General features: G+C 41.2%; 1 protein-coding gene across 1 annotated transcript in view; it reads right to left on the bottom strand.

The window, feature by feature from the left end:
• The window catches only part of LOC126234403 (zinc finger-containing ubiquitin peptidase 1-like), a 224,105-nt gene that overhangs the window by 123,293 nt on the left and 80,849 nt on the right, over positions 1-19,963 (bottom strand). The gene's annotated exons all lie outside the window — the stretch shown is intronic.

Genomic DNA, 19,963 nt, shown 5'->3' on the forward strand with positions numbered 1-19,963 from the left:
CAAATACTTTCAGAAACGACTTCCTGACACTTAAATCTATACTAGATGTTAACAAATTTCTCTTCTTCAGAAACGCTTTCCTTGCCATTGCCAGTCTACATTTTATATCCTCTCTACTTCGACCATCATCAGTTATTTTGCTCCCCAAATAGCAAAACTCCTTTCCTACTTTAAGTGTCTCATTTCCTAATCTAATACCCTCAGCATCACCCGATTTAATTTGACTACATTCCATTATCCTCGTTTTGCTTTTGTTGATGTTCATCTTATATCCTCCCTTCAAAACACCATCCATTCCGTTCAACTGCTCTTCCAAGTCCTTTGCTGTCTCTGACAGAATTACAATGTCATCGGCGAACCTCAAAGTTTTTATTTCTTCTCCATGAATTTTAATACCTACTCCGAATTTTTCTTTTGTTTCCTTTACTGCTTGCTCAATATACAGATTGAATAACATCAGGGAGAGGCTACAACCCTGTCTTACTCCCTTCCCAACCACTGCTTCCCTTTCATGTCCCACGACTCTTATAACTGCCATCTGGTTTCTGTACAAATTGTAAATAGCCTTTCGCTCCCTGTATTTTACCCCTGCCACCTTTAGAATTTGAAAGAGAGTATTCCAGTCAACATTGTCAAAAGCTTTCTCTTAAGTCTACAAATGCTAGAAACGTAGGTTTGCCTTTCCTTAATCTTTCTTCTAAGATAAGTCGTAAGGTCAGTATTGCCTCACGTGTTCCAGTATTTCTACGGAATCCAAACTGATCATCCCCGAGGTCGGCTTCTACTAGTTTTTCCATTCGTCTGTAAAGAATTCGCGTTAGTATTTTGCAGCTGTGACTTATTAAACTGATAGTTCGGTAATTTTCACATCTGTCAACACCTGCTTTCTTTGGGATTGGAATTATTATATTCTTCTTGAAGTCTGTGGGTCTTTCGCCTGTTTCATACATCTTGCTCACCAGATGGTACAGTTTTGTCATGACTGGCTCTCCCAAGGCCATCAGTAGTTCTAATGGAATGTTGTCTACTCCCGGGGCCTTGTTTCGACTCAGGTCTTTCAGTGCTCTGTCAAACTCTTCACGCAGTATCGTATCTCCCATTTCATCTTCATCTACATCCTCTTCCATTTCCATAATATTGTCCTCAAGTACATCGCCCTTGTATAAACCCTCTATATACTCCTTCCACCCTTCTGCCTTCCCTTCTTTGCTTAGAAGTGGGTTGCCATCTGAGCTCTTGATATTCATACAAGTGGTTCTCTTCTCTCCAAAGGTCTCTTTAATTTTCCTGTAGGCAGTATCTATCTTACCCCTAGTGAGACAAGCCTCTACATTCTTACATTTGTCCTCTAGCCATCCCTGCTTAGCCATTTTGCACTTCCTGTCAATCTCATTTTTGAGACGTTTGTATTCCTATTTGCCTGCTTCATTTACTGCATTTTTATATTTGCTCCTTTCATCAATTAAATTCAATATTTCTTCTGTTATCCAAGGATTTCTATTAGCCCTCATCTTTTTACCTACTTGATCCTCTGCTGCCTTCACTACTTCATCCCTCAAAGCTACCCATTCTTCTTCTACTGTATTTCTTTCCCCCATTCCTGTCAATTGTTCCCTTATGCTCTCCCTGAAACTCTCTACAACCTCTGGTTCTTTCAGTTTATCCAGGTCGAATCATCTTAAATTCCCACCTTTTTGCAGTTTCTTCAGTTTCAATTTGCAGTTCATAACCAATAGATTGTGGTCAGAATCCACATCTGCCCCTGGAAATGTCTTACAATTTAAAACCTGGTTCCTAAATCTCTGTCTTACCATTATATAATCTATCTGATACCTTTTAGTATCTCCAGGATTCTTCCAGGTATACAACCTTCTTTTATGATTCTTGAACCAAGTGTTAGCAATGATTAAGTTATGCTCTGTGCAAAATTCTACCAGGCGGCTTCCTCTTTCATTTCTTCCCCCCAATCCATATTCACCTACTATGTTTCCTTCTCTTCCTTTTCCTACTGACGAATTCCAGTCACCCATGACTATTAAATTTTCGTCTCCCTTCACTACCTGAATAATTTCTTTTATCTCGTCATACATTTCTTCAATTTCTTCGTCATCTGCAGAGCTAGTTGGCATATAAACTTGTACTACTGTAGTAGGCATGGGCTTTGTGTCTATCTTGGCCACAATAATGCGTTCACTATGCTGTTTGTAGTAGCTAACCCGCACTCCTATTTTTTTATTCATTATTAAACCTAATCCTGCATTACCCCTATTTGATTTTGTATTTATAACCCTGTAATCACCTGACCAAAAGTCTTGTTCCTCCTGCCACCAAACTTCACTAATTCCCACTATATCTAACTTTAACCTATCCGTTTCCCTTTTCAAATTTTCTAACCTACCTGCCCCATTAAGGGATCTGACATTCCACGCTCCGATCCGTAGAATGCGTTTTCTTTCTCCTGATAATGACGTCCTCTTGAGTAGTCCCCGCCCATAGATCCGAATGGGGGACTATTTTACCTCCGGAATATTTTACCCAAGAGGACCCCATCATCATTTAATCATACAGTAAAGCTGCATGTCCTCGGGAAAAATCACGGCTGTAGTTTCCCCTTGCTTTCAGCCGTTCGAAGTACAAGCACAGCAAGGCCGTTTTGGTTAATGTTACAAGGCCAGATCAGTCAATCATCCAGACTGTTGCCCCTGCAACTACTGAGAAGGCCGCTGCCCCTCTTCAGGAACCACATGTTTGTCTGGCCTCTCAACAGATACCCCTCCGTTGTGGTTGCACCTACGGTACGGGCATTGTATCGCTGAGGCACGCAAGCCTCCCCACCAACGGCAAGGTCCATGGTTCATGGGGGAAGTGCAATAGTATCGAAGGAAATTGACGGAGATCCGAAATGTGAAATGATTTGGGTGAAGGTCACGGTTAAAGCAGGCTCAGACATGGTAATTGCATGTCTCTATAGGCCCCCTGGCTCAGCAGCTGTTGTGGCTGAGCACCTGAAGGATAATTTGGAAAATATTTCGAGTAGATTTCCCCACCATGTTATAGTTCTGGGTGGAGATTTTAATTTGCCGGATATAGACTGGGAGGCTCAAACGTTCATAACGGGTGGCAGGGACAAAGAATCCAGTGAAAATTTTTTTAAGTGCTTTATCTGAAAACTACCTTCAGCAGTTAAACAGAGAACCGACTTGTGGCGATAACATATTAGACCTTCTGGTGACAAACAGACCCAAACTATTTGAAATAGTTAACGCAGAACAGGGAATCAGCGATCATAAAGCGGTTACGGCATCGATGATTTCAGCCGTAAATAGAAATATTAAAAAAGGTAGGAAGATTTTTCTGTTTAGCAAAAGTGACATAAAGCAGATTACAGAGTACCTGACGGCTCAACACAAAAGTTTTGACTCAAGTATAGATAGTGTTGAGGATCAGTGGGCAAAGTTTAAAACCATCGTACAATATGCGTTAGATGAGTATGTGCCAAGCAAGATCATAAGAGATGGAAAAGAGCCACCGTGGTACAACAACCGAGTTAGAAAACTGCTGCGGAAGCAAAGGGAACTTCACAGCAAACATAAACATAGCCAATACCTTGCAGACAAACAAAAATTACGCGAAGCGAAATGTAGTGTGAGGAGGGCTATGCAAGAGGCGTTCAATGACTTCGAAAGTAAAGTTCTATGTACTGACTTGGCAGAAAACCCTAAGAAATTTTGGTCTTATGTCAAAGCGGTAGGTGGATCAAAACAAAATGTCCACACACTCTGTGACCAAAATGGTACTGAAACAGAGGATGACAGACTAAAGGCCGAAATACTAAATGTCTTTTTCCAAAGCTGTTTCACAGAGGAAGACTGCACTGTAGTTCCTTCTCTAGATTGTCGCACAGATGACAAAATGGTAGATATCGAAATAGACGACAGAGGGATAGAGAAACAATTAAAATCGCTCAAAAGAGGAAAGGCCGCTGGACCTGATGGGATATCAGTTCGATTTTACACAGAGTATGCGAAGGAACTTGCCCCCCTTCTTGCAGCGGTGTACCGTAGGTCTCTAGAAGAGCGTAGCGTTCCAAAGAATTGGAAAAGGGCACAGGTCATCCCCGTTTTCAAGAAGGGACGTCGAACAGATGTGCAGAACTATAGACCTATATCTCTAACGTCGATCAGTTGTAGAATTTTGGAACACGTATTATGTTCGAGTATAATGACTTTTCTGGAGACTAGAAATCTACTCTGTAGGAATCAGCATGGGTTTCGAAAAAGACAGTCGTGCGAAACCCAGCTCGTGCTATTCGTCCACGAGACTCAGAGGGCCATTGACACAGGTTCACAGGTAGATGCTGTGTTTCTTGACTTCCGCAAGGCGTTCGATACAGTTCCCCACAGTCGTTTAATGAATAAAGTAAGAGCATATGGACTATCAGACCAATTGTGTGATTGGATTGAAGAGTTCCTAGATAACAGAACGCAGCATGTCATTCTCAATGGAGAGAAGTCTTCCGAAGTAAGAGTGATTTCAGGTGTGCCGCAGGGTAGTGTCAAAGGACCGTTGCTATTCACAATATACATAAATGACCTTGTGGATGACATCGGAAGTTCACTGAGGCTTTTTGCAGATGATGCTGTGGTGTATCGAGAGGTTGTAACAATGGAAAATTGTACTGAAATGCAGGAGGATCTGCAGCGAATTGATGCATGGTGCAGGGAATGGCAATTGAATCTCAATGTAGACAAGTGTAATGTGCTGCGAATACATAGAAAGACAGATCCCTTATCATTTAGCTACAAAATAGAAGGTCAGCAACTGGATGACATCGGTAGTTCACTGAGGCTTTTTGCAGATGATGCTGTGGTGTATCGAGAGGTTGTAACAATGGAAAATTGTACTGAAATGCAGGAGGATCTGCAGCAAATTGACGCATGGTGCAGGGAAAATTAAATAAAATAAAAAATAAATAAATAAAAATAAAATAAAAATAAATAAAAAATAAATTATCTGGGAGTACGCATTAGGCGTGATTTAAAATGGAATGATCATATAAAGTTGATCGTCGGTAAAGCAGATGCCAGACTGAGATTCATTGGAAGAATCCTAAGGAAATGCAATCCGAAAACAAAGGAAGTAGGTTACAGTACGCTTGTTCGTTCACTGCTTGAATACTGCTCAGCAGTGTGGGATCCGTACCAGATAGGGTTGATAGAAGAGATAGAGAAGATCCAACGGAGAGCAGCGCGCTTCGTTACAGGATCATTTAGTAATCGCGAAAGCGTTACGGAGATGATAGATAAACTCCAGTGGAAGACTCTGCGGGAGAGACGCTCAGTAGCTCGGTACGGGCTTTTGTTAAAGTTTCGAGAAAATACCTTCACTGATGAGTCAAGCAGTATATTTCTCCCTCCTACGTATATCTCGCGAAGAGACCATGAGGATAAAATCAGAGAGATTAGAGCCCACACAGAAGCATACCAACAATCCTTCTTTCCACGAACAATACGAGACTGGAATAGGAGGGAGAACCGATAGAGGTACTCAGGGTACCCTCCACCACACACCGTCAGGTGGCTTGCGGAGTATGGATGTAGATGTAGATAGATGTAGATGCCATCTCCAACGCTGAACTGCATTCCAATTGTTTTCACACTTCTGTCATTGTACGTAAGAACCTGTTCCATATTTCCTGTTTATATTTTCTGTGCGCTACGTCTGCCATACAGTTCATGTTATTACTTGGACAACAATGAGCATGAGGCCATTATAAGATAAGTACTGGTAACTCTTGTTATGTCATAGTTATGTTCTGCAGAATTGCCACACATACAGTTGTTGTTGTTGTTGTGGTCTTCAGTCCTGAGACTGGTTTGATGCAGCTCTCCATGCTACCCTATCCTGTGCAAGTTTCTTCATCTCCCAGTACCTACTGCAGCCTACATCCTTTTGAATCTGCTTAGTGTATTTATCTCTTGGTCTACCTCTATGATTTTTACCCTCCACACTGCCCTCCAATGCTAAATTTGTGATCCCTTGATGCCTCAGAACATGTCCTACTAACCGATCCCTTCTTCTTGTCAAGTTGTGCCACAAACTCCTCTTCTCCCCAGTTCTATTCAATACCTCATCATTAGTTATGTGATCTACCCATCTAATCTTCAGCATTATTCTGTAGCACCACATTTCAGATGCTTCTATTCTCTTCTTGTTCACACAATTTATCGTCCATGTTTCACTTCCATACATGGCTACATTCCATACAAATACTTTCAGAAATGACTTCTTGACACTTAAATCTATACTAGATGTTAACAAATTTCTCTTCTTCAGAAACGCTTTCCTTGCCATTGCCAGTCTACATTTTATATCCTCTCTACTTCGACCATCATCAGTTATTTTGCTCCCCAAATAGCAAAACTCCTTTACTACTTTAAGTGTCTCATTTCCTAATCTAATTCCCTCAGCATCACCCGACTTAATTCGACTACATTCCATTATCCTCGTTTTGCTTTTGTTGATGTTCATCTTATACCCTCCTTTCAAGACCCTGTTCATTACGTTCAACTGCTCTTCCAAGTCCTTTGCTGTCTCTGACAGAATTACAATATCATCGGCGAACCTTAAACTTTTTATTTCTTCTCCATGGATTTTAATACCTACTCCGAATTTTTCTTTTGTTTCCTTTACTGCTTGCTCAATATACAGATTGAATAACATCGGGGAGAGGCTACAACCCTGTCTCACTCCCTTCCCAACCACTGCTTCCCTTTCATGTCCCTCGACTCTTATAACTGCCATCTGGTCATCATTATCATCATCATCATCATTTAAGACTGATTATGCCTTTCAGCGTTCAGTCTGGAGCATAGCCCCCCCTTATAAAATTCCTCCATGATCCCCTATTCAGTGCTAACATTGGTGCCTCTTCTGATGTTAAAACTATTACTTCAAAATCATTCTTAACCAAATCCAGGTACCTTCTCCTTGGTCTGCCCCGACTCCTACCCTCTACTGCTGAACCCATGAGTCTCTTGGGTAACCTTGCTTCTCCCATGCGTGTAACATGACCTCACCATCTAAGCCTGTTCGCCCTGTCTGCTACATCTATAGAGTTCATTCCCAGTTTTTCTTTGATTTCCTCACTGTGGACACCCCCCTGCCATTGTTCCCATCTACTAGTACCTGCAATCATCCTAGTTACTTTCATATCCGTAACCTCAACCTTGTTGATAAGGTAACCTGAATCCACCCAGCTTTCGCTCCCATACAACAAAGTTGGTCGACAGATTGAACGGTGCACAGATAACTTGGTCTTGGTACTGACTTCCTTCTTGCAGAAGAGAGTAGATCGTAGCTGAGAGCTCACTGCATTAGCTTTGCTACACCTCGCTTCCAGTTCTTTCACTATGTTGCCATCCTGTGAGAATATGCATCCTAAGTACTTGAAACCGTCCACCTGTTCTAACTTTGTTCCTCCTATTTGGCACTCAATCCGTTTATATTTCTTTCCCACTGACATTACTTTCGTTTTGCAGATGCTAATCTTCATACCATAGTCCTTACATTTCTGATCTAGCTCTGAAATATTACTTTGCAAACTTTCAATCGAATCTGCCATCACAACTAAGTCATCCGCATATGCAAGACTGCTTATTTTGTGTTCACATATCTTAATCTCACCCAGCCAGTCTATTGTTTTCAACACATGATCCATAAATAATATGAACAACAGTGGAGACAGGTTGCAGCCTTGTCTTACCCCTGAAACTACTCTGAACCATGAACTCAATTTACCGTCAACTCTAACTGCTGCCTGACTATCCATGTAAAGACCTTTAATTGCTTTCAAAAGTTTGCCTCCTATTCCATAATCTCGTAGAACAGAAAACAACTTCCTCCTAGGAACCAGGTCATATGCCTTTTCTAGATCTATAAAGCATAGATACAATTCCCTGTTCCACTCATAACACTTCTCCATTATTTGCCGTAAGCTAAAGATCTGGTCCTGACAACCTCTAAGAGGCCTGAACCCACACTGATTTTCATCCAATTGGTCCTCAACTAATACTCGCACTTTCCTTTCAATAATACCTAAGAAGATTTTACCCACAACGCTGATTAAAGAGATACCTCTGTAGTTGTTACAATCTTTTCTGTTTCCATGTTTAAAGATTGGTGTGATTACTGCTTTTGTCCAGTCTGATGGAACCTGTCCCGACTCCCAGGCCATTTTAATTATCCTGTGTAGCCATTTAAGACCTGACATTCCACTGTATTTGATGAGTTCCGACTTAATTTCATCCACCCCAGCTGCTTTATTACACTGTAATCTATTGACCATTTTCTCCACTTCCTCAAATGTGATCCTATTTCCATCGTCATTCCTATCCCATTGTACCTCGAAATCTGAAACATTACTGATCGTATTTTTACCTACATTGAGCAACTCTTCAAAATATGCCCTCCATCTGCCCAAGGAATCCACAGGATTCACCAGCAGTTTTCCTGACCTGTCCAAAATACTTGACATTTCCTTCTTACCTCCCTTTCGAAGACTGCTAATTACACTCCAGAATGGTTTTCCAGCAGCTTGACCCATAGTCTCCAACCTGTTTCCAAAGTCTTCCCAAGATTTCTTCTTGGATGCTGCAATTATCTGTTTGGCTTTGTTTCTTTCTTCAACATAACTTTCTCTGTCTACCTGAGTTCTAGTATGTAGCCATTTTTGATACGCCTTCTTTTTCCTTTTTCAGGCTGCCTTGACTGTGTCATTCCACCAAGCTGTTTGCTTCATCCTGCTTTTACACACTACTGTTCCAAGACGTTCTTTAGCCACTTCTAGTACTGTGTCCCTGTACCTTGTCCATTCCTTTTCCAATGACTGTAATTGACTACATTCAACTAACTGGTACCTTTCAGAGATCACTGTTATGTACTTGTGCCTGATTTCATTATCCTGAAGTTTCTCCACTCTTATCCTCCTACATGTGGACCTGACCTCCTGCACTTTCGGCCTCACAATCCCAATTTCACTGCAGATTAAATAATGATCAGTGTCATCAAAGAATCCCCTGAATACACGTGTGTCCCTCACAGCCTTCCTGAATTCCTGATCTGTTATTATATAGTCAATGACAGATCTGGTTCCCCTGCCTTCCCAAGTATACCGGTGAATGTTCTTATGTTTAAAAAATGAGTTTGTGATTACCAAGCCCATACTGGCACAGAAATCCAAGAGTTGTTTCCCGTTCCTGTTGGCCTCCATATCCTCTCCAAATTTACCCATAACCTTTTCATACCCTTCTGTTCGATTTCCAATCCTGGCATTAAAATCACCCATGAGCAGAACACTGTCCTTGTCCTTTATTCTAACAACTACGTCACTGAGTACCTCATAAAAACTATCCATCTTATCTTGATCTGTCCCTTCACAATGCGAATATACTGACACAATCCTAATTTTCTTTCCAGACACTGTCAAATCTATCCACATCATTCGTTCGTTTACATACCTTATTGCAACTACGCTGGGTTCCATTTCTTTCCTGATGTAAAGCCCTACACCCCATTGTGCTAGTCCTGCTTTGACTCCTGACAGGTAGACCTTGTATTCTCCCACTTCCTCTTCCTTCTCACCCCTTACCCGAATGTCACCAACAGCTAAAACGTCCAGCCCCAACTTACTTGCAGCCTCTGCCAGCTCTACCTTCTTCCCAGAGTAGCCCCCATTGATATTAATAACTCCCCATCTCATTACCATTTGTTTGCCAAGTTTTATCTTAGGAGTCCCTGGTTTGTCAGTTAGAGGTGAGACTCCGTCACCTCCAAAGGTCCGAGGCATTTTGCTCTGATTGTTGCCAGCATCATATTTAAAGTACCAGGGAAGCAGGTTGCTAGCCTTACTTGCCCCGAGTCCCATTGAGTTTTACCCCTAACGGTTGAGGGACTAACCGGTGGATTTGGTAGTCTTTGCCGTATGAGCACAAAGGTGACCACAACTCAGAATATGTCCGAGACGCCCAGCCTTCTTCCAAAGTAACTGGTATCCCGACTGTCGGGACCACTTACTTGGCCACTCATATGTTGCCCGTGGTTCATGAACTAGGACATGACTACAGGAACCCACACCATGAGCCATCTGGTTTCTGTACAAATTGTGAATAGCCTTTCGCTCCCTGTACTTTACCCCTACCACCTTCAGAATTTGAGAGAGAGTATTCCAGTCAACATTGTCAAAAGCTTTCTCCAAGTCTACAAATGTAGAAACGTAGGTTTGCCTGTTCTTAATCTTTCTTCTAAGATAAGTCGTAAGGTCAGTACTGCCTCACGTGTTCCCATATTTCTACGGAATCCAAACTGATCTCCCCCGAGGTCAGCTTCTACCAATATTTCCATTCGTCTGTAAAGAATTTGCATTAGTATTTTGCAGCCGTGACTTATTAAACTGATAGTTCGGTAATTTTCAAATCTGTCAACACCTGCTTTCTTTGAGATTGGAATTATTATATTCTTCTTGAAGTCTGAGGGAATTTCGCCTGTCTCATATATCTTTCTCACCAGATGGTAGAGTTTTGTCAGGACTGGCTCTCCCAAGGCTGTCAGTAGTTCTAATGGAATGTTGTCTACTCCCGGGGGATTGTTTCGACTTAGGTCTTTCAGTGCTCTATCAAGCTCTTCACGCAGTATCATATCTCCTATTTCATCTTCATCTACATCCTCTTCCCTTTCTATAACATTGCTCTCGAGTACATCGCCCTTGTATAGTCCCTCTATATACTCCTTCCACCTTTCTGCTTTCCCTTCTTTGCTTAGAACTGGGTTTCCATCTGAGCCCTTGATATTCATACAAGTGGTTCTCTTTTCTCCAAAGGTCTCTTTAATTTTCCTGTAGGCAGTATCTATCTTACCCCTAGTGAGATAAGCCTCTATATTTTTCCTTACATTTGTCCTCTGGCCATGCCTGCTTAGCCATTTTGCACTTCCTGTCGATCTCATTTTTTAGATGATTGTATTCCTTTTTGCCTGCTTCATTTACTGTATTTTTATATTTTCTCCTTTCATCAATTAAATTCAATATTTCTTCTGTTACCCAAGGATTTCTACTAGCCCACGTCTTTTTACTACTTGATCCTCTGCTGCTTTCACTACTTCATCCCTCAAAGCTACCCATTCTTCTTCTACTGTATTTCTTTCCCCCATTCTTGTCAATTGTTCCCTTATGCTCTCCCTGAAACTCTGTACATCTTCTGGTTTAGTCAGTTTATCCAGGTCCCATCTCCTTAAATTCCCACCTTTTTGCAGTTTCTTCAGTTTTAATCTACAGTTCATAACCAATAGATTGTGGTCAGAGTCCACATCTGCCCCTGGAAATGTCTTACAATTTAAAACCTGGTTCCTAAATCTCTGTCTTACCATTAAATAATCTATCTGAAACCTGTCAGTATCTCCAGGCTTCTTCCATGTATACAACCTTCTTTTATGATTCTTGATCCAAGTGTTAGCTATGATTAAGTTGTGCTCTGTGCAAAATTCTACCAGGCGGCTTCCTCTTTCATTTCTTAGCCCCAATCCATATTCACCTACTATGTTTCCTTCTCTCCCTTTTCCTACTGACGAATTCCAGTCACCCATGACTATTAAATTTTCGTCTCCCTTCACTACCTGAATAATTTCTTTTATCTCATCATACATTTCTTCAGTTTCTTCATCATCTGCAGAGCTAGTTGGCATATAGACTTGTACTACTGTTGTAGGTGTGGGCTTTGGCCACAATAATGCGTTCACTATGTTGTTTGTAGTAGCTTACCCACACTCCTATTTTTTTATTCATTATTAAACCTACTCCTGCATTACCCCTATTTGATTTTGTATTTACAACCCCGTATTCACCTGACCAAAAGTCTTGTTCCTCCTGCCACCGAACTTCACTAATTCCCACTATATCTAACATTAACCTATCCATTTCCCTTTTTAAATTTTCTAACCTACCTGCCCGATTAAGGGATCTGACATTCCACGCTACGATCTGTAGAACGCCAGTTTTCTTTCTCCTGATAACGAAGTCCTCTTGAGTAGTCCCCGCCCAGAGATCCGAATGGGGGACTATTTTACCTCCGGAATATTTTACCCAAGAGGACGCCATCATCATTTATCCATACAGTAAAGCTGCATGCCCTCGGGAAAAATTACGGCCGTAGTTTCCCCTTGCTTTCAGCCGTTCGCAGTACCAGCACAGCAAGGCCGTTTTGGTTAATGTTACAAGGCCAGATCAGTCAATCATTCAGACTGTTGCCCCTGCAACTACTGAAAAGGCTGCTGCCCCTCTTCAGGAACCATATGTTTGTCTGGTCTCTCAACAGATACCCCTCCGTTGTGGTTGCACCTACGGTACGGCTATCTGTATCGCTGAGGCACGCAAGCCTCCCCACCAATGGCAAGGTGTATGGTTCATGGGTGGGTGTGGGTGGGGGGGGGGGGGGGGCACATACAGTATTCATGTATATCAAGAGTCATTTTACATGTAAAATATGGGGTTTGGTATTCTCAATTACTCAGAGATTAGAGTTTCTTAGTGTTTTTATCCACCCATCCAGCATCTCCTACTCCAGTCCTGTCACATGCTTATCCTACGCCATCAGAGGCTGGACCACCTGTGAAAGCAGCCATGTCATTTACAAACTAATTATGGGCTGGTTACTGAAATGAGATACTATACTCCCATTCTGTGTTTTATGGTTACTCAGTACAAATTCTTGAGAAGCTACCGGATCTAAATTTGAATGTGGATGCTCCTTTTGATAATTGTTGTTACAACTTTTCTTATTGTACTGGTGTATTATTGCTGTGTTTGCCTCATGTTTTTTAAAATAATTTCCACTATTTCTTTTATAGTTCGAACTTTCATTTTGGTGTAAAGTTTCGTTGCGGTCCTTATTTATTGCATCAAGTGTGTCAACAAGAGACAACAACTCTTCTATCGTTTTCCAACCACTACACAAGATGTCTTTTCTCGTATGGATTAGCAATCGCCAAATTAAAATACGTCCTAACCCTTCTTTTTCCACTGGCTTATCTAAATACTTTGCTCATGTTAAATGCCAGTCGAAATACTTCCTCATAGTACCCCAAGTATTATTATAATATTTTGGTTCCCACAGATCTGATATTAACTTTTCTTGAGCACTGGCAGACCAGTACTTCTCTTCAAATTTCTTTTGAAAGTCTCCCCCAAGAGCAAAAAGTCTCAATATTTACTGTTCTCCATTCTGAGGCTTCCCCTAGAAGGTACCCCACAGCAAATTCGATCTTCTTGGAATCTTCCCAATTTTTTGGTAAAGCTTGGTTAAATGTTTTTAAGAAATGGATTGAATGGACATCTCCGTGTGACCTTAAAATTAGGGAATTGTCAAGATAACCCTGAATTAGCTCCCCATTACAAATCAGTCATCGCTTCACTAGTCAATACATTAGGTGAAGTTACCCTTTTCTCTACTTTATCTTGGATAAGCTTAATTTCTCTCCACAGGTCATCCATACCCTTTCTGGTATCACTAAGCTCGGAAGAAGGAATAGGTGATACGTTTCCGGATGTCATTCTCTCCGTAACCTTTCGATCTATAATTTCTCCAAATTGTTCCTCCAAACTAATTACATTTATAACATCAGAGTTAGCTATTTTCTCTTTGAAATTTCTTCCTACATTATCTACCCTTGTATTGACACCTGTAATTTGCGACTGAATGACTGACATTAATTCATTCTGCTTATCTACTCTCTCTTTCAAAGCATTCAACCCCTGCCTTACATCATTATACTTAATATTGTACATGTTTTCAAAAGATCCTAACTTTTCAATGAGTTCGCATTCTACATTGTTATGTTTGTTCTCAATGTTAAGTTCTAACCTTTTCGATAAATCTTGAAAAGTGTTACTCTGTTTCAGACTAAGGTCAGTAAACATATGATTTATATGAGTGGTCAAAGAATTTGTCTACTTGTTCTTTAAATCTGCTTTTAAATTCTCTACTTTATTACTTATAGTGTCGAACTCAGTCTTCAAAGCACCCATGCCTTCGCATAGATTACTAAATTCTTTGCTTTGAGAGTCAACTTTGCCGTTTAACAAACCTAAATTTGTCATTTGAATATTTAGTGTTTCACTCTGAGCATTTAAAGCTTCACTCTGGGTATTTAATTGAGAACTTAATAAGTTTAACTTAAGACTCTGAGCTTTGATTAAATTAATCAACTCAGCCCAGTCAGGCACTTCTTTGCTAATATCCATGGCCATAGCTGGGTCTTGAGTTTACCCAACCACTTTGTACTAAAGTAATCAAGTTTTGTTTCACGCTCACCCGTGGTAGAATTCGTGTTGCGTAGGTGAGCGGATGTGGAGACCGGTCAGCATCGGTGAACAGCAGCTGGTGCCGGCGGCGTTAGATGTATGTTGGTTTCCGCGTCTGCGTCCCCGCAATGTGTGTGAGAGCTGTATACTCCCCGCACTGGATCTCCTTGGTTGAAGCATTCTATGCGTATTTCCTCTTAGACAAATACATCGAAATATTATTTACTATTTTTATCATGGTGAGTTTTTCATTTCTTCACATTCTTTTCCTTCAAATTTTGCTCCATTGGATACTTGAACATATTCCAATTTCTCAGAGTAATTCCCTTGTCTTATTATTTTTGGTTGCTATGGCAACGCATAACAGCTTCTTCTCTCATTTTTGATTTAAATTCCTGTTTTCTTGGTCCTTTCACACAAGTTGTCGTGTTGTAACAACTTAAAGTGTGAGTGTGGATCTGGGCTATATCAGTTTATTCCCCCAAACCACCTTCCACTTCTTTACGAGGTGACTTACTTGGAACTTGCAGCCACTCTTCTTTATTGGCTAGCCAGCTGCTGGGAACCCTCTTGACTTCTTCTCCATAGAATAACGCTAGGTACAGGAATTTTTAGACTCTTTCTACTTATGAAACAAGTAGACATACAAACTTTACTTTTCATCAATTAATGATGTATTTAACCTCTGTACACAATAAAGCTCTCACTTTCCACATAAATATGTAACTTCCTGTAAGTCTCTCATACAGCCGAACGTCAGAAACAAATTGGGTTAAAGTTAAAAGAAAGTTGGGTTGGGTTGGGGTTATTTGGGGGAGGAGACCAGACAGCGAGGTCATCAGTCACATCGGATGAGGGAAGGACGGGGATGGAAGTCGGCCATGCCCTTTCAAAGGAACCATCCCGGCATTTGCCTGGAGCGATTTAGGGAAATCACGGAAAACCTAAATCAGGATGGCTGGATGTGTGATTGAACCGTCGCCCTCCCGAGTGCGAGTCCAGTGTGCTAGCCACTGCGCCACCTCGCTCGGTGAAAGAAAGTTGGCTTAGATACCATAACTTCTCTTAACATGAATCAGAAATAAGTTTTGCCTATAGCAAGCTTATGTCAGGAGTTTCCAAAAGTTATTTTTCAACTGCCCTTGTTTTAATAACAATAGTCAGTGACACAATAAGCACAGAGCTGCATATAAGCTCCACGGTTTTTCCTTACACACTCACTAAAACATTTATGGATTGCTTGACAGGTACTTGTCAGTACCATTCGTCCACTGCGTCTACTTTCTTCCTGCGACTGATTTTAAACCTGCACACACAAAGATGTGACTCACAGTAAGAAGGATTCTACCATCCCATTCTCATATCCAGAATATCGTGTGTTCAAGACAGCAGAAGGCTGAGTGGTTCCAGAATTCACACAGAAATTCTCGAATAACTACATTGGTTGCATTATTGACACAAATGAACAAACCTGAGTGAGTGCAAATATGCTGCTTTCTCATTACACAAGGAATAAAGTTCAATGTAGGTGAATAGCTAAAAAATCTACTCATCAAGCTATGTCAGGAGAACACACATTTAAAATCACTGAAATATGTCAGCTTTCAGAGCCAGTGGCTCCTTCTTCAGTATTCAAACAGTATTCACATAACAGCTGGTACATGATGTTTCAATTCATCTGTGGCTCTCCCTCTGATAGTATATGCTTGCCAGATACAGGGCTGATATAGGTGATGTTAGGAAGCTATATGAGGCATGTCTTACATGGGGGACAATCACAACGGTAGTAGCCGTAGCGTAAGGAAATGGGTGCGGAAGGAGCATAGAGTCTAACAAGGGTATTGCAGAGATTATGATGGCGACAAAAAGCTATTCTAAGCATGGTGGGCGAATTGTCTGACAGAATGGACATCATTTCAGGCCTGGATTTTAAGAAGTCATAGCCTTGTCAAATTAACTGATTGATACATTCAAGGGATGGATAATACAGAGTGACAAGACATGTGCCTCTAAGTTGTTCTTTTGGAGGGACCAGCAGTACCAGGATTGGATGTGATGACCAGGGAAATCTGCTTTTGAATTAGGTAGCTGGAGTAATTATGTTCAGTGAAAGCTGAGGTGAGAATGGTGGCGTAATACTGTGAGGAATCCACATCTGAAGAAATACGTTTGCCTTAAATGCCAAGTCCATAGGGGAGGGAACATTTGTCATGGAAAGGATGGCAACTGTCTTAATTTAAGAACTGTTGGTCGTCCGTAGGTTTAATGTGAATAGAAGAATGTACCTGACCATTTGTGAGGATGAGGTCAACACCAAGGAAAGTAGCATGGGATTCAGAATAGGACCAAGTGATATTTAACTGGGAGAATGCATTTACTGATTCCAAGAATTTTAACATGTCAGTCTCATCATGAGACCGTATGGCAGAGATGTCAGTGTCAATTAACTTGTGCTGATGTTTTGTCAATAATCTCTGTCTTGTGTATTACCCTATCTTCCATCTTCAAGCTCTCAGGTTTTCAAATATCATCTAGTGCAGTCCCCAAAAATCAGTCTTTCCTTCTCATTCCATCCAGTGAGTCTCCCTTGAACCCAGTTCGAGGTGAATTTTCTGAACTTTTCCATTCCTAATCCTCTACCTTCACCTTCAACCCTTCTGCCAGAAGAAGGAGCCACAGGCTCCTAAAGCTTACACATTTCTATACCTTTATATGTGTGCTCTTGTGCTGCCACTCCGTGAGTAGATTTTTTATCCATCCAGTAAAACAAGATCTATATCACATTAATACTGAGCTTGAAACTTCATAGTAAATAACATACCATATGAAGTGAATCACGTAGACTAAGCAGGCTTCTAGATGCACACCTTATTACATAATCTCAGCATGTGCATAGCTTAATTCAAATTGAGGCTGCTATTTTCAGACAGCCACCTGTATATGTTATAGAGAACGAACAATGCCCTCTATACCAATGACATTTATATAAGACTAGCAGTGTGCATATTTAGCATGGATGTACAAGCAGTGCAGTCAGCGCTTCAAATTCAGGGTGCTCTATTCCTTAGCTAATTATGTTGATGTAATAAAGGAAGCAGGATGTGACATTATAAAGACCTCTGAAGTTTTGTACTACAAATCAATTCATCTGGAGAATAACACAGGAGAAACATTGTTACAGAAGTACTGATCAGAGGTATAATCCACCTGTGGGTATTGAATATGAATTACGATTTTTAAGAGGATTGGAAATTACTTCCCAGACACCTCAATATAGTCATCAGAGATTGGAAAAAAAGGCTGCACACTGGAACAGTTGTGATTTCTGCACAAAAACTTCTAAAAACACTATGAAACTGTGGAGACATCAGTTCCTGTGCAAGTAGTTGACACTAAAGACAAATGATGAGTTGCTGGTTTCAGAGACAGTCTTTATTATCAATGGAAAGGTTTGTTAGATATTCTAGTTCCTTGTTTTATTATGACTTAGTGTGTGGGCAATAAACAATTATGCAGTGTGAATTGTTGTGTCCATGGTTTTTATATGGGAATTATTCTTGTTGACAAACTACCCACAGTGATGACTCTGACATGATTTGTTGAAGAGGAGGTTCAGTACTGAGGATTCCAACCCCCACCCCCCATTCAGTAATGATATATGCAATACCACAAATTCCAAAGACGAACTTAAAATGGAACAAACCACATCTCTAGCTATGCCGCAATATGCAGCCACTGACATAAATTGGCAAAATGTGTATTCCGCAACCCATTTTGGTCATGTCAAATTTCTGCTGTTCTGGCCTAATTGCCACTGACATGGTACACATGCATAAAATGTATTTTTTAACAACATGGACTGCACACATCACTGACACATATATAATCATGGTTGCACATTTAGAAGGAGCAGTGGTAGAAGAAATGGAACACATTCTGCCACAGTGTTGCTGAACATCACTAAAGGAGGATCTCATGCAACATTATGCACTGTTGCTGGAGCTTTGGCTGCAGATAGCTTCTAACGACAAGCAGCTAGGCAACAGATCACCATACCAAATGTTGTGAGCTTTACGTTTGTTAGCTGTCCCTGGTCTGATGCCTAAACAGTTGCTGCGCATGCTATTGCTTCATAAGTTACCAGTTGTTACCTCATACAGTTGGGGCAGTGCATCAACATTTGTCATTGCAGACATTGGGAGAGAAGGCTGACACAGTATCGAGCATCCTGCTAAAGTTCTAGCATGCGCTAAAATTGAGAGCACAACTGACAGTGGTCACAGTATGTGGGCTGAAGCAGTGAATGTCACCTCTAGCACCGAAACACATACAGTGAGTACAGATGCAGCAATACAGGAATAAAGTGTGGACCTGTTACAGGCTCAAACTGTGCACCTGAACTTAAGGCTACTGACACAGCAGCACAAATTCTGATGCTACTATGAGAGCCCTCCCAAGCAGCAGAAAGAACATTAGAAAGATGACCAGTGTAGATTTGATATGACTACTGACCAATGATGCTGGTATCACAGATGTTTTGGCGACACAACTTGCCAATTCACCTGTACCTGCTGTTACCCAAACACAACAGACAGATGTTGGAGGATGCCGATGTTTGTCGTCAGCAATGTGTGCATCTGCAACTGAAGCATAAAAGGCAGTATGCTAACACAACCCACTGTCGGTGTTCCACCAGTCGTAGAGGTTATTCGTGTATGACTGCATCTCTGATAAACATTTTCTTGTATATTCCGGGTATGAGGTGGCAGAATGTTTACCCCAAACAGCTGAGTGCTGTACCTGCCTCACTGACGTGGCATATACTGACCTCAGCGAACTATTTGTGCACTGAAACTCACGGTAAACAGAAAATGACACTGGATTTGGGTCTTCAAGATGAACTTAACCTGGAGATCTATTATTGGCAATGGCACCAGCCCTATACTAAGTGTGGATTTTTGTGCCTCATTTTCGCCTGTCCTAGGATTTAGTGACACATTGTTTAATTACAGAGAACTGCAGTGCTCATCATCAACCATGTCATCTGCACTGGTAAATGAGGATTTAACTATGCTGATACAATAGTAGGGAACACAACACTGTCTGCGGGTCTTGAAATATTTATGTTTTTTTTTCTTCCCCTGAACGAAACTGTTACCACAGAAAATTATGGCAATCTTTTGGGCCTCATAGTGCAAGAATTTCCAGCGTTGACCCAACAGGTCACCACCAATGCGAAGTTCCACCACCACAATGCAACTTATATGGATACTACCTGGTCAGCCCATTGTAGCTCATCCAAGGGGACTTCCACCACACAAGCTCCTGGCAGCACAAGCAGATATCAAGAAGCTGTTGAAAGCAGCAGATAGTTCTTGGAAATCCTCACTATACATGGCACTTCGAAAAGACGGCTCCTGGTGATTATGCAGGGATTACAAGGCACACAATGCCTGCACAATTCCCAACCTTTACGCTATGCCTAACAGGACTGACTAACAGTGCTATCACTCAGTCTTGAGTGTTCAACGTACTCAATTTTGCAAAGGCATTCATGTAAATTCTGTTGGTGCCAGAGGATGTATTGGAAACTGCAGTCATAACACCTTTTGG

Source organism: Schistocerca nitens, chromosome 2 (assembly GCF_023898315.1).
Source record: "Schistocerca nitens isolate TAMUIC-IGC-003100 chromosome 2, iqSchNite1.1, whole genome shotgun sequence".
In the NCBI taxonomy this organism is placed as follows: domain Eukaryota; kingdom Metazoa; phylum Arthropoda; class Insecta; order Orthoptera; family Acrididae; genus Schistocerca; species Schistocerca nitens.